We start from the raw sequence: 14,318 nt of genomic DNA on the forward strand, positions 1-14,318 counted from the left end.
AATTCTTGCTACCATTAGGACCTTCTCATGCCAAAGACCACAATATCAAGCAAGGGGGCAAAGAAATAACAGAAAATGCTTTTTATGTCAGAGTGGGACACATAGTAAGATTCTGTCCCACAAAGGCAAAATATGAGCAAGATTATAGCAGAGGCTCACACTATCAAAATAGGAATACCTAGAACAAAGGGTACAATGACTATGGAAGATAGCAGACATACAATAAGACATACAAGCCCAGATGTTGTGACCATTGCAAACTCAAAGAAGAGGCAACTCCTGATCTCAAGACCATGCAGCACCTGATTAGCCAGGGAGCAAAACCCAAGTATTTGGAGGTCCTTGCAAAAAGAAACCCATAATACTCAGCATGAAGCCAGAAGAACATAAGATATAATGCACAAAGGGTGAAAAGTGCACAAAGGGAGGAAAACAGGGAATGTCACAACAGAAAGGAAAATAAAACAAGTGGTGGTGGGAGAATTAAAGTCTGTAGAGAAAGAGGGAAGAAACAAGAATTCAAAACAGAGGGAAATACAGGAGATGGAGAAGGAGTTAAAAATTGACATATCAGACATGAAGAACAAACTATTTCAGTCATATAGAGACATAAAAGTAAGCAATGAGAAAATTAAAGAGCAAATCAAGAAATATCTAGAAAATTTCTCACTACGCAAATGTGGGTTGGAAATGGAGAGCACAAAGGATTGTAACACATCCTTTAGTCACAAACAGCATCACAATATAACAGTAACAATGAAGGAGCATTACATTGATTCTCTAAACCCCAAAGACAAAGTAGCAAACAAAAACTATGAGACAGTCCAAGAAGAATTTAAAATAGCGGATCCCACTACAAATACATTCATAACTTCACAGGCTAAAGGGCATGAGCATACATTAACAATCAAGGAACAACAAGAGAAACTGAAGGAGACTGTAAATAAATCAACTTTAGACCCAACAGCAAAAGACTTTAAACCACAACACCTAGAAATCAATGATTCCAAACCATCAATACAAACATATGTAAACAGATACTGGAAAGGGAAGAGCTCAGTTCAAAATCTATTCCATAAGAACAAGTTCTCCCTTGAACCAACAACTTTGATACACTCTGAGGAGATGTTAAGACAGAACAAAGTAAAAAGTTAACAACCAAGCAATCTCTGGGCAGCTCAAAACATGAGAATTCTAGAAGGCTAAACATAGGGGGAGTCTCTGACCAAGATTCTGAAGGCTGTCACACTATACTTTTTTTTTAAATCTAAATTTGATTTTGGACATGACAGTTGAACAAGCTTTAGAACAAATGAAAAGTTGACATTTCACATGAAATCATTATTAACCAATATCCAGAAGTTTATACTACTTTTCTATCATTTTATACAGCTTGCTATAAAATATGTTTGTGTTTCATGAAAAGATTTTAAACATGATTGTCACAAAAATTATTTTAACATGTCAGAGATGAAACATCAAAAGGCACAAAGAGATTGTCAACGGTTATATCACATTTTCTTAGAGACAAAACAATTTCTGTTCCTAAAAACTTTATTCTCACAAAATTAAAGTGAGGCTAGTGCTGACTCAAAAGCATTGCTACCATTCACAGTTTTTGTATTTTAAGAATTATATATGAAGTACATGGCTCTTCACTTACATACCCCTATTTCTTTCAACCAATGGAGAATTAAGAGTCCAACTATTCATCAGCCAAAGTCCATTTTCACCAATACTCAATTTACTCTCTGGTAAAGTTTATCTGGAAAAATGATAAATAATTCCTTCCAAAACATTCATATGTTGTGCAAAAAAAAACATTCACACATTCTTTTTGCAGTTTCATGGATTTAAATCTTCACCAATAAGAGTCACCTTTCTTTTGATGGTCGGTCATAACTATCTCTTATACTTTTTGTTAGTTGTTTTTGTGAATATCTTGTGCATTCTCCCACAGTATGTATGTACAGTCTTTTGTAGTTCCAGTTCTAATGGGTGTAACAAAGAATGTAGCTTATCATCTCCAAAAGAGCAATTTTGCAGTGCTTCCTAAATGGCTCTAAAAACTGGCTGCTTATCATCATGGTAAACATCTCTGTTCCCATGAAGAATAAAGATTCCTTCTTCTTCAGCTTCTTGGCAATTACTTCCATAGACACAATGATCAGGCTGATAATTCCAGTGGCATGGAAAAACAAAAAGGCTTTCTGGATTATGAAAAAACATTATATTTAATAAATCTTGATCACCCCATGTGATATTAAGTTTGTATTTTTTAAGTAATGGCATAAGTATCTCTCCCCACTGTAGATGTGCAGTTGTCATGTCATTCTTGAAATATTTTCTTCTTATTCATGTCATGTTCATTAACATAACTCCAGAATTTATTCCAGTTTTTCCATAGTATGGATGTCTGGCAAAGCGATTATTCCAACCAATCCGAGGTTCCTCATGTTCTGGTGCCATGGCAGCAATTTGTGTAGAGTTAAATTTTTTTAGGAGTGACCAAATATCATCAACAGGGCGTAAAAAAAAGAATATTGGTGTCAACATACAATAGTGAGTCAACTTCTTTCAGGATTAATCGCAAAAACAATCTTTGTGAAGCACATGGTTTAAAGAGTTTTTTCCATTCTGCTGCATTCTTGGTTGGAAAAGTTATTGGATATGTAGTGTAATTAAATGTTTGCAGAAATTTCCAGCCATCAAGTATTTTTTTGAAGCTATGGTGCAATTGGTCTTCAGCAAAAATGTGGAACTGAAGAGGTTGGATGCTGAAAATAATAGCTGATTTTATCATGGTTATAGTCTCTTCCAGTCGTTCACCACAGGCTACCACAGCTAGGTACATTGTCTCAGCAGTTTGTATTTTTGTCAGTCTATACCTGTCGGACCAACCAGGATGATCCTTGGGGCCTACGCTTCGTGCCCCGTTCTCGGGTATGTGTCCTCTAACAGTGATCCAGGAAGCCACTGCTGCGGCCTCCAGCTTCCTGCCACCGCCGGTCTCTTCTTCGTCCAGGGACACCACGAGCTGGTTCAAGGCGTAAAGCAACGAACAGAAGCCGCAGCCCAGACAGAGAACTAACACTCGGAGGTAATGCCGCATGTCTCTCTCCATTTGCAGCCAGCTGGAGCTGCTTCTACTGTGGTGGCCAGATGCCACCGGGGTGCTGACAAACCGCAGCCTGTCACACTATACTTGAGGCAAACTCCCAAGCTGAAAATCACAGAGGAGATAATCAAACCATTAAACGTTCATAAAAAGGGAGTAGAGAATCAGAAACTAATAGAAGGGGAATCAGATTTATCAAAAGAATTCACAGAGTTACAGCATATTTTTTTTTAAAACCTCACCTTCCATCTTGGAATCAATATTGTATATTGGTTCCAAGGCAGAAGAATGGTGAGGGTAGGCAATGGGGGTGAAGTGACATGCCCAGGGTCACACAGCTGGGAAGTGTCTGAGGTCAGATTTGAACCTAGGACCTCCTGTCTCTAGGCCTGGCTCTCAATCCACTGAGCTACCCAGTTGCCCCTAGAATTACAGCATATTAATGGCAAGAGTTGATACAAAACTTGGGGAAAATAGAGCAATTGAATGCGATGGTACTAGTCCTGCAGGAACACCACACTCAATAACCTTATGTGTGGATTAAAGTTGGTGAACAAGACTATGTGGCTCTAGTTGACACCAGAGCAACAAGATTTGTTTTAAAGTCATTCCCAGGGTCTACAAGAAACACACATGAGGAAGGTAGACACACATGGGGTAAAAGTAAGAGAATGGTGCCAAATCTATTGGGCATCTACTGAGAAAAAGAAGGCAGGAGTCGCAATCATGATGTCTGACAAAGCCAAAGTAAAAATAGATATAGTCAAAAGAGATAGGGAAGTTAATTACATCCTGATAAAAGGCAGGATAGACAATGAGGAAATATCAGTACTCAACATGTATGCACCAAATGGCATAGCATTCAAATTTCTAAAGGAGAAACTAGTGGAGCTTAAGGATGCAATAGATAGAAAAACTATACTAGTGGGAGACCTGAACCTTCCTCTATCAGATATAGATAAATTGAACCAAAAAATAAATAAGAAAGAGGTAAGAGAAGTGAATGAAATCTTAGAAAAATTAGAGTCAGTAGATATATGGATAAAAATAAATAGGGACAAAAAGGAATACACCTTCTTTTCAGCAGCACATAGTACATTCACAAAGATTGACCATGTACTGGGGTATAAAAACATTGCAAACAAATGCAAAAGAGCCAAACTAATAAATGCAGCCTTCTCAGATCACAATGGAATGAAAATAATAATTAGTAAGTGTACATGTAGAGGCAAATAAAAATTAATTGGAAATTAAACAATATGACTCTCCAAAATCAGTTAAAGAACAAATCAAAGAAACAATTAATAATTTCATTGAAGAAAATGGCAATGATGAGACATCCTTTCAAAATCTATGGGATGCAGCCAAAACAGTACTCAGAGGGAAATTTATATTCTTGAATTCCTATATTAATAAATTATGGAGGGCAGAGGTCAATGAATTGGGCATGCAAATTAAAAAACTAGAAAGTGAACAAATTAAAAATCCTCAAGTGAAGACTAAATTAGAGATCCTAAAAAATCAAAGGAGAAACTAATAAAATTGAAAGTCAAAGAACTATTGATTTAATAAATAAGACTGGAAGCTGGTACTTTGAAAAAACAAACAAAATAGACAAAGTACTGGTCAATCTAATTTTAAAAAGGAAAGAAGAAAACCAAATTGACAGTATCCAAGATGACAAGGGAGACCTCACCTCTAATGAAGAGGAAATTAAGGCAATCATTAAAGTCATTCCCAGGGAACAGCAACATAGAGGGATCAGTTACAGTAGCTGGGGCCACGGGGAAAATACAACAAGTTCCTAAACTTGAACCTAAGATGGTGAAGCTAGGTCCTTTATCTATAGATTGTACATTCTTATTGATACCTGGGTGTCCTGATCACCTTTTGGGGAGAGACTTCCTGGTAAAATTGGGGCAACCATTCACTGTGAGTGGGCAGGGAAAACCTATTTGCACCTACCAAAATAATCTTTGAAACATTACCCACTGTTATTCTTAGGGAAATTAGATGAAATACCTGATCAACTGCACACAAAAATGTTTGATATCCCCAGAGATACCTACAGGGCATATGGGCTACACATCCAAATGATGTGGGGAGTATAAAATCAGCAACACCAGTGAAAATTGAAGTTAAAGAAGGAACACCTCCTAAGATCTCTCAATATAAATTAAGCAAAGAGGCTACAAAGGGTATAACACTTATCATCAACACTTTGCTGGAGCAGGGCATATTGAGACCCACAATCTCAGAGTTCAATAGCCAATATTGGCTATCAGAAAGAACAAGAAGAACCCTGATGGCACAATCTCTTGGCGATTCATTCAGGATTTGAAGGTGATCAATGATTTTATAAAGAAAATTTACACAATCACTCCATCCCCAAGTGCCATTATGACAGAGATACCTAGCACAGCAAACTGTTATACCCTTGTACAATGCTATCCACATTCAGAGGAAGAACCGTGGGAGTAGAAATGTAGAAGAAAAACAACTGCTTGATCACATGGATTGATGGGGGTATGATTGGAGATGTAGAATCTAAATGATCATGGAAATAGGTCTTGATCAATGATACATGTAAAACCCAGTGGAATTGTGCATTGGCTATGGGGGGGAGGGGAGGGAAAGAACATGAATCATGTTACCATGGAAAAATATTCTAAATTAATTAAATAAAATTTTTAGATTTAAAAAATAAAATGATAGACATATAAAAAAAGAGGGGGAAGCTGGGTGACTCAGTGGATTGAGAGCCAAGCCTAGAGATGGAAGGTCCTAGGTTCAAATCTAGCCTCAGACACTTCCCAGCTGTATGACTCTGGGCAAGTCACTTAACCCCCATTGCCTAGCCCTTACCACTCTTCTGCCTTGGAGCCAATACACAGTATTGACTCCAAGATGGAAGTTAAGGGTTTTAAAAAAAAAGACTTCATTCCTAGTCACCTTAAAGAACTATTAAATCTTGTGAAACCAACAAGGAGGATTAATTAGAGTAAAGTAGAGACAGAGAGTGCTTGGGGAAATTAGCCAGAGACAGGAAAGGGCTTAGGGACCATCAAGAAAAACGAAGGCTTTCTCATTCAGGAAACAGAGGGAAAAGGAAATGAGAATTCATAGTGTTAGGGAAACTCTGTTCCTTAATCCTCCCTTCCTAATCCTTTAATTTGATTATTAATAAATCTGTTACCTTTATATCAACACTGCTTGGAGTCCTGGTTGCACATGGATCCCAGTAGGTAAGGTCATTAGCCTTATTTCACTGAGGGACACTGAGGGTTGCCATACAACTTAGTGTATCCTATTATTTCAGTAGGACAAGCTAATATAATAAAAATGACAATTCTACCTAAACTAATTTACTTATTCAGTGCCATACCTATCAAACTACCAAAATTTTTTTTAAAGAATTAGAAAAGATTATACCTCTGAGGCTTTAACTGAGACCAAAGTATTAAATTATCAATCCATACCAAAAAAAGTGGGGCAGTTAGGTGGCAATAGTTGGATTACTGGGCCTGGTGTTGGGAAGACTTGAATTCAAATTTAGCCTCAGACACTAGCTATAAGACCCCTGGGTAAATCACAATCCTTAATTCCCTCATCTGTAGAACTCAAGAAAGAAATGAGAAAATACTCTGGTATCTTTGCCAAGAATGCCCACAAAAGCTGGGTGGCTCAGTGGATTGAGAACTAGACCTTGAGACCAAAGGACCTAGATTCAAATCTGACCGCAGATATTTTCTAAATGTGTAACCATGGGCAAGTCACTTAACCCCCATTGCCTAACCCCTATGGCTTTTCTTCCTTAGAACTAATATATACTTCTGATTCTAAGATGGAAGGTAAGACTTTTTTGAAAAAAGAAAGAAAACCCCAAATGGGGTCATGAAGAGTCTAACAGAATGGAAAAACAAAATAAACAAACCTTTGCCCAAGTGTGAAAAGTCTTTGAAAGCCATTGGATGAAGTGAAACAAGGTCAGAGATGAGCTCTGTTCCATTTGACTGGGTGATTTATTTCCATTCTGCCCTCCAGTCCATGCAAAAAAGCATCAAGTTAGCTGAAGTTGGAGAAATCAGAATGTGTGACTCCTTTGGCCCAGGCTCTGGCTTTGGCAGTGTTAACCTGGAAATAACATAGGACTATTAAAGTAGTCAGAAAAACCAAGTCTTTAATCAGGAAAGAAATATTCAATGTTTGGCTACTATCACAGAACCCAGCACCAAAAACTCCACAGGGCCTACACCCTGGGGACTCCAGGAATCTGTATCTGGGAGAATGCACCTTGCTAGATGATTTCTCCAAAGAGCAATAGAATTTGGGGAATATACATACCTTTTGGGGAACTAAGGACAGGGAAGCATGATTGATTGACATTACCATGGTTACAAGAAAATGAGACCCAAACTACACTGACAAGATGCAGACAGGCTTGGAAAAGAAACCATAGCCAGAGGCTGGGGTATCAAGGAGTGGCCTACTTATAATAGATGCTAAAAGAATGGTCCCTGCTTAGGTCTGGTCTTCTTGGGAACTGATTTTTGATATAATGGAGGAAACTTCTAAGACTAAAAGGGTACTTAGCATTTGATTAGATTTGTTAGCCCTACCTAAACTGGGATTATCAATTACTTTAAGGTCTATTATTCAGTCTGAAATGGTTGTGTCTTTATAAAATCATTGATCACCCTCAAATCCTGAATGAATCACCAAGAGACTTCTTGTCCTTTTTGATAGCCAATATTGGGCTATTGAACTCTGAGATTGTGGGTCTCAATATGCCCTGCTCCAGCAAAGTGTTCATGATAGGTGTTGTACTCTTTGTAGCCTCTTTGCTTAATTTATATTGAGGGATCTTAGGAGGTGTTCCTTCTTTATTTTTTTAAATATTATAATATTTTATTTGATCATTTCCATGCATTATTCATTAAAGACAAAGATAATTTTCTTTTCCTCTCCCCCACCCCCCGTAGCCGACGCGTGATTCCACTGGGTATCACATGTGTTCTTGATTCGAACCCATTGCCATGTTGTTAATATTTGCATTAGAGTGTTCGCTTAGAGTCTCTCCTCTGTCATGTCCCCTCAACCACGGTAGTCAGGCAGTTGTTTTTCCTCAGTGTTTCTACTCCCACAGTTTGTCCTCTGCTTATGAACAGTGTTTTTTCTCCTAGATCCCTGCAGGTTGTTCAGGGACATTACACCGCCACTAATGGAGAAGTCCATTACATTCGATTATACCACAGTGTATTAGTCTCTGTGTACAATGTTCTCCTGGTTCTGCTCCTCTTGCTCTGCATCACTTCCTGGAGGTCGTTCCAGTCTCCATGGAATTCCTCCACTTTATTATTCCTTTTTGCACAATAGTATTCCATCACCAACATATACCACAATTTGTTCAGCCATTCCCCAATTGATGGGCATCCCCTCGTTTTCCAATTTTTGGCCACCCCAAAGAGCGCAGCTATGAATATTCTTGTACAAGTCTTTTTCTCCATTATCTCTTTGGGGTACAAACCCAGCAGTGCTATGGCTGGATCAAAGGGTAGACATTCTTTTATCACCCTTTGGGCATAGTTCCAAATTGCCAGGAGGTGTTCCTTCTTTAACTTCAATTTTCACTGGTGTTGCTGATTTTATCCTCTCTACATCATTTGGATGTGTAGCCCATATGCCATATGGGATGTTTTTGGGGATACCTCAAAAGGCCAAAAAACCTGAGTTCATATGAAAAAAGTGACTCCATAGTAGGGAGAAGCATTGAAGGTATGTGAGATTTGGGCATTTCCATACCATAAGGGGGTGAAATAGCTTCCACCAAAAAGCGAGCTGATCTACCCTCCCCCACCTCACCTACAGAACCAGTGCGCTAAACTCAGAGCCCACGCACGCTAGAATCAGTGAGTGAACTAGGGGCACCTCTAGGTCCTTGGCAGCTGAGACCACCAAAAACCTACCCCTGAGAGCAGCTACACTTGAGACCTCAACAGGCAGAAGAGCACAGACCTTGGGCGTGGAGATAGTTTAGAGAAGTGCTGAAAATAGTAGAAGCTGCGGAGACTCGAGAGGTGGACTTGGGCAAAAACCATGCTCCTTAGCTCTATACTAAGAAAGCCTGCCCTCCTCACTCAGCCTCCTGACTGGAAAGGGAAGGAAAAACCAATTTAGCATTGGAAAACAATGCCCAGAAAATAAACTTCCAACCACCATGAGATCAAGAAGAAGGCTTTGTCACTGGATAAATTTTGTGGAGAAAAAAATCCAGACTACAGAGGAAACAGCAAAGGACAAAAAATAATTAAATGCATCCAAATCTTCAAAAAAAAAAAACAACCCTTGGAAATTGGCCACAAACTCTTGAAGAATTTAAATCTGAGATTTTGAGAAAAATGGAGGAGTTTTGCCAAGAAAAGTTGGAAATAGTTAAAAAAGAAAATTACAGTCTAAAAGAGAGGAACTCCCAATTGGAGAAAGAAGCCCAGAAATCAAATAATGATAAATAAATTAGAGAACACAATTTAACACCTAGAAACTATGAAAAGCAGGATAGGCCAAGCTAAAAAGGAAAATCAAAAGATTATAGTGGAAAACCAATCTTTAAAGACCAGAATTGGGCAGTTGGAAGCCAATGATCTCACAAAACAGCAAGAATTAATAAAGCAAAGTCAAAAGACTGACAAAATAGAAGGAAACATGAAATATCTCACTGAGAAGATAACTGATCATGAAAACTGGTCTAGAAGAGACAATTTGAGAATCATTGGTCTACCTGAAAATCTAGAAATAAACAGAAATCTTGACATCATACTACAAGAAATTATCCAAGAAAACTGACTTGATATTCTTGAACAAGAGGGCAAAATAGACATTGAAAGAGTTCATAGAACACCCTCTACATTAAATCCTCAAAAGACAACCCCTAGGAATGTAATTGTTAAATTTAAGAGCTTCCAAGCTAAGGAGAATATTTTACAAGAAGCCAGAAAGAGACAATTCAGATATCAAGGAGCACCAATCAGGATTACACAAGATTTGGCACCTTCCACACTAAAGGACTGCAAGGCTTGAAATATGATATTCAGAAAGGCAAGGGATTTGGGTCTTCAACCAAGGATCACCTACCCATCAAAACTGACTAGATACATCCAGGGGAAAGTATGGGCATTCAACAAAATAGATTTCCAAGTATTTGTAAAGAAAAGACCAGAACTAAATGGAAAGTTTGATATCCAAACCCTAAAATCAATAGAAACATGAAAAGGTAAATAATAAAGAGAGGAGAAAGAAAAAATTATTTTTATTAAAATTTTCTTCTTTAAGGGTTTCAATAAGGTCAAATTGCTTATGTTAATATATGGAAAATGTTATTTGTAACTCAAAAATTATATTCACTATTATGGTAATTAGGAGAATCATTAATAACATGATAGGGAGAGGACTTTTGCAAAAGACTGTGTAATGCAAACGTTAGAGTGATTGACAGGAGCATGTGACTTAGGCTCACATGGGAGCCCAAGCATCAGGATCTGGGTAAAGATTATAAGGTCTCAGCAATCTTGGCACTCCTCTCCTGATGAACTTGGAGTTGGAAGTTTGAAAACAGGTTTCTGACTTTGTTATGTGAATATATAATGTGTATTCCTTATTTTGTATTTGTATCTTTCCCTAAATACTGTCATTATATATTTTAAATGAACTGTATGAAGCATGTAATGGACATGAAGTTATGTGATGTAAGGCCTATGTTCCCCTTACTGTTATCTATGGGTGTGTTGTGTACAAGTCTCGTGCCTCTTTGTACATTTGTGGAAATTGCCTAAAAGATCTAGTAGCTTGGTTTAAAAGGAATTCTGAGTTGAAAATTATGGGTCATGCACATGAAACAACAAATGGATACACTAGAACACTTTATAAATAACATTAATATGAATCTGGGATGTGGAAATGATAACAACAATATAAACAATAAGAAAAAAACTAAATAGGTTGAAGCAGGAAGAAGGAGCAGTAATAGTGAATTTATGTCCCCTAAGAGATTTGCCAATGGTTACAAAGAATGAGGTGCATAAGGTTAGAAATCACAAAAGATTTTCCCTGAAAGGCCTTGAATCCATTAAAAGGAGAACCCCACATTTTTAGTGACAAGCCAACTAAAGTGATCAAAGAGATGCATGGGTAATTGAATTATATGATCCTGATTTTAATGATTTTTGCCCTCTTAATGAAAGAGGTCCTAACTAAGAGAGAGAGAAATAAGTTTATAGAGGAAACAAGATAAGACCCTCTGTTACAATCTTGGCCAGAGAAATTGAAGCTGCAGATGACCAGGTATATGATATGCTAATTGAATCGAGAGATGCAAACCTAGATGTTATGGGGAGATATACAAAAAGGCCCAATGCTTGGTCAAAGTTTGAGGCCATAAAGCAAAAGGTATCTGAAGCACCTGCAGTTTTTCTGGAAAGGATAACTGAGGCAGCTGAAACTCTACTGGGGATGGATGCACTTAAAGAAAGCACCATTGCTCACATCAAACGTGTCTTTGTGAAGAATGGAGTTCCAAGGGTCAGACAATTCTTTAAGTCAAATTACCCAGATTGGAAAGAACCTGATCTGTAGGAATTGAGGGAAAAAGCTACTTAATTAACAAATAATTCAAAAGAAAAAGCTAATGATAGGGATTCCATTGTTGAGGATTTGAAAAGAAAATTAAGGGAAGCTGAAATGAAAGCTAAGGAAAGTGAAATTAAAGAAGTAAAGGCTGTGGCTGCTTTGAGATCTGTGCAGCCAAAGTATAATAATAACTATAGGCCTAGTAAGAGTATATCAGGTCCTAGGCACTCTTTCCTTTGTGATTGGGTTGGTCATCTGTACCGAGACTGCAGATTCACAAATCAAGTCAGAAGGCAACTAAATAGGAATAATGGTTTTAGTAGACAAAACAATAATTGGAGTAATAATTATAATTATAATAATAACAACAAATGGAATAACAACAATAATAATCAAAGAAGATAGGCTAATCAATGCCAAAATGCATGTTGCCAATGCCAACAAGCTCTGAATCTGGATACTATGCAATCATGGGTAAATTCTGGAGCTAGACCAAAATACAGTCAGTACTGGATCAGAACAAGGGTGCAAGTGCTTTATGAAGGTTTCCCATAGGGACATATGAAAATGAATCAAGAAATGAGTGTGGTATAAATGAAAATGAGTTGAGGATAAATGAAATTGAGAGTAATGAAAATAAAATAGATGGTGATACAAATAATTTAATGGAATCAAAGGAGGATATAATTAGTGTAAATAATTGTACAGAAAAAGAGCACTGTAATATATATTTGATAGAAAATATTAATGAATATGGAGTAAGAGAAATTAGTGAAGAATAGGTAGAGATCAGGGTTATAAGAGGTCTAAGATGATATGTAGTTGTAGTATAGTAGTAGTCTCTCGGTAACAGAGGAAGAAGATTGTCTTTCATCTGTGAGGTAGATGAGTGTGCACAAAGACACTTGTGCATGACGGAGATTTAAGTGGAAAAGTCGTCTAACAGAGAGCCGGCCTGTCGAAGCCGTTGCCCGGGGTGTGGCCGCTGCCGCATGCTAGCAGCTACTAAGAGATGATATGTATAAAAAAGAAAAAGGGGAAGCTTAATAGAAGATGGCACCAAGAGAAACTTGAAGGAATAAGATAAATAGGACAATCTATATCACAGAAAGAGGCTCATTGGAAGGGGAAGGGAAGAATACTATTATAAGAAGGAGAGGAAGAGAGTGATAATAGATAATACTTAAACTTTACTCTCAGTGGAATAAATTCTGAGAGGGAAGAGCATCTAGATCCCTTGGGGCATCAAATTCTATTTTACCCTACAGGGAAAGTGAGAAGGGAAAAACTAAGGGGGGGGGAGTGGGATGAGGAGTACAAAAAGGGAGGGAAAGAGAGGGGGAAGGGAATTTAATAGACTCCTAAAAATATAATAAGAAGGGAACAAAAAGGGAGGGGGCAGAAAGGGAAGTAAAAAAGGGTGGGGATTAGGGGGATTGATTAAAACTACTGGTTTAAAAGGAAATAATGAAAGAAGAAAGGGCAGAATTAGGAGAGGATATCAAAATATTGGGGTATACAGAGGTGGCAATCATAACTCTGAATATGAATGGGATGAACACATCCATAAAAACAAAAGCAAACAGTAGAGTGGATTAGAAACCAAAAATCTACCATATGTTGTTTATTAAAAACACACACGAGCTAGGTAGACACACACACAGGATGAGGGTCAAAGGCTGGAGCAAAATCTATTTTACTTCAAATGAGAAAATGAAGGCAGGAGTTGCAATCATGAAATCTGACAAAGCCAAAGTAAGAATAGATCTGATTAAAAGGGATAGGGAAGGTAATTACATCCTTAAAAAAGGCAGTATAGACAATGAGGAAATATCAGTACTCAACACATATGTACCAAATGGCATAGCATTCAAATTTCTAAAGGAGATACTGGTGGAGTTGAAGGAGGAAATAGATAGTAAAACAATACTAGTGGGAGACCTGAACCTTCCTCTATCTAAAATAGATAAATCAAAACAAAAAATAAATAATAAAGAGGTAAGAGAAGTGAATGAAATCTTAGAAAAATTAGTAAATATGTGGAGAAAAATAAATAGGGACAAAAAGGAATACACCTTCTTTTCAGCAGCACATGGTATATTCATAAAGAATGGCCATATACTAGGTCATAAAAACATGATATACCAATGCAGAAAAGCAGAGATAATAAATGCAACATTTTCAGATCATAAGGCAATAAAAATAATGATCAGTAAGGGTACATGGAGAGCCAAATAAAAAATTAATTGGAAATTAAATAATATGATTCACCCAAATCAGTTAGAGAACAAATTATAGAAACAATTAATGATTTCATTGAAGAAAATGAAAATGATGAGACATCCTCTCAAACTGAATGGGATGCAGCCAAAGCAGTTCTCAGGGGCAATTTTATATCCTTGAGTTCATATATTTACAAATTATGGAGGGCAGAGATCAATGATTTGGACATGCAAATCAAGAAACTTGAAAGTGAACAAATTAAAACCCCCCAGAAGAAAACTAAATTAGAGATCCTAACAATTAAGGGAGAAATTAATAAAATCAAAAGTGATAGAACTATTGAACTAATAAATAA

At 37.3% G+C, this 14,318-nt stretch overlaps 1 pseudogene; it reads right to left on the reverse strand.

Moving 5' to 3' along the window:
* Positions 1–1,266: 1,266 nt before the first annotated feature.
* LOC100619966 (glucoside xylosyltransferase 1-like) lies at positions 1,267–3,112 on the reverse strand (annotated as a pseudogene).
* Positions 3,113–14,318: the final 11,206 nt, after the last annotated feature.

This window comes from Monodelphis domestica, chromosome 1 (assembly GCF_027887165.1).
Source record: "Monodelphis domestica isolate mMonDom1 chromosome 1, mMonDom1.pri, whole genome shotgun sequence".
NCBI classification, from domain to species: domain Eukaryota; kingdom Metazoa; phylum Chordata; class Mammalia; order Didelphimorphia; family Didelphidae; genus Monodelphis; species Monodelphis domestica.